Here is a 2438-nt window from a genome sequence, read left to right on the forward strand (position 1 = left end):
ACGAAACCTGATTATTTCCCTGTCATCGCTAGTGCACCGTCTGTAGACACTGAAACTAAAGAATTCCACGACAATCCTATATTTTCAACACTTTCTTCAATACTACTTAAAATATCACCTCCGGTTGTAGTGTTCTTCATGGCTACTACATCGAGGAGCTCCTCCCTCACCTGAAGATCTCTTTTAACACCTCTAATAAATATGGCAAGCTGCGCTGTTCCAGTGATATTAACACTTTCGTCCAGAGCTATAGAATAAGCCATAAAATCTTTACAGATATTTGCAAGCTTGCTCTAGACGTCGTCTGCCATGTTCTGTATGCGATGCGTAATGGTCATGTTAGATAATGGCACAATCCGAAACTGTTCAACTTGAGATGGACACAAATGTTCTGCTGCAACTACCAAACATTCTTTTATTAAATCGCCATCAGTGAAGGGGCACAGGATTTTGCTAAGAGCAAAGCAATTTTGTAACTCACTCTGAGAGCTGCCTCAGTTTATTTTTCTTCGTCGGCCAGATCTTCTTCGGATAGCTTTCTTTTAAGTTTAATAACCTCCTGTGCACGATCTGGTCCATCACATTTTCCACTTCCGTAGTCTTTCGCGTGGTACGACATATAATGTCGCTGCAAATTAAATTTCCTAAAAGAATTCAGCGTTTTGTGACATACTAAACATTTTGCAACACCATCTTTTTCTGTAAACAGATACAATTCCTCCCAAATGCGAAAACATGGTTGGGGTTACACAACGGCGGCTTGACATGATTCTTAACCAACGAAGTGACTGTTAGTGCTGATCGTAGTACTTTAAACGTTACACAGTCGTCGCGATTTCAATAGGCAAGCTGCGGCCCTATTCAAACGTACGCGCTCATTTCCCCTCCCACCCCTCCCCCCCTACTTCGCGACCTTGCACCTGCTCGCGAGCACGTGCCTGAGCAGACGCGAGTACTCGCGCTCAAAACCAGCCAGTTGTTAAGCTCTGCTCAAGATGGAGCTGCCATAGGTGTTTTTTTACAATAGGAACACCCATTTCTTATTACATATTCGTGTAGTGCGTAAAGAAATACGAATGTTTTAGTTGAACCACTTTTTTTGCTTTGTGATAGATGGCGCTGTAATAGTCACAAACGTATAAGTACGTGGTATCACGTAACATTCCGCCAGTGCGGACGGTATTTGCATCGTGATACATTACCCGTGTTAAAATGGACCATTTACCAATTGCGGGAAAGATCGATATCGTGTTGATGTATGGCTATTGTGATCAAAATGCCCAACATGCGTGTGCTAGGTATGCTACTCGGTATCCTGGACGACATTTCCAAGTGTCCAGACCGTTCGCCGGATAGTTATGTTATTTAAGGAAACAGGAATTGTTCAGCCACCTGTGAAACGTCAACCACGACCTGCAACAAATGATGATGCTCAAGTAGGTGTTTTAGCTGCTGTTGCGGCTAATCCGCACATCAGTAGCAGACAAAATGCGCGAGAATCGGGAATCTCAAAAACGTCGGTGTTGAGAATGCTACATCAACATCGATTGCAACTGTACCGTATTTCTATGCACCAGGAATTGCATGGCGACGACTTTGAACATCGTGTACGGTTCTGCCACTGGGCACAAGAGAAATTACGGGACGATGACAGGTTTTTTGCAGGCATTCTATTTAGCAACGAAGAGTCATTCACCAACAGCGGTAACGTAAACACAATATGCATTATTGGGCAACGGAAAATCCACGATGGCTGCAAGAAGTGGAACATCAGCGACCTTGGCGGGTTAATGTATGGTGTGGCATTATGGGAGGAAGGATAATTGGCCTCCATTTTATCGATGGCAACCTAAATGGTGCAATGTATGCTGATTTCCTAAATAATGTTCTACACATGTTACTACAAGATGTTTCACTGCATGACAGAATGGCGATGTACTTCCAACATGATGGATGTCCAGCACATAGCTCACGTGCAGTTGAAGCAGTGTTGAATAGCATATTTCATGATAGGTGGATTGGTCATAGAACCACCATACCATGGCCCGCACATTCAACGGATCTGACGTCCCCGGATTTCTTTCTGTGGGGAAAGTTGAAGGATATTTGCTACCGTGATCCACCGACAACACCTGACAACATGCGTCAGCGCATTGTCAATACATGTGCGAACATTACGGAAGGCGAACTACTCGCTGTTGAGAGAAGTGTCGTTACACGTATTGCCAAATGCACTGAGGTTGACGGACATCATTTTGAGCATTTATTGCATTAATGTGGTATTTACAGGTAATCACGCTGTAACAGCATGCGCTCTCAGAAACGATAAGCTCACAAAGGTACATGTATCACATTGGAGCAACCGAAATAAAATGTTCAAACGTACCTACGCTCTGTATTTCAATTTAAAAAACCTACCTGTTACCAACTGTTCGTCC

Source organism: Schistocerca americana, chromosome 1, assembly GCF_021461395.2.
Source record: "Schistocerca americana isolate TAMUIC-IGC-003095 chromosome 1, iqSchAmer2.1, whole genome shotgun sequence".
In the NCBI taxonomy this organism is placed as follows: domain Eukaryota; kingdom Metazoa; phylum Arthropoda; class Insecta; order Orthoptera; family Acrididae; genus Schistocerca; species Schistocerca americana.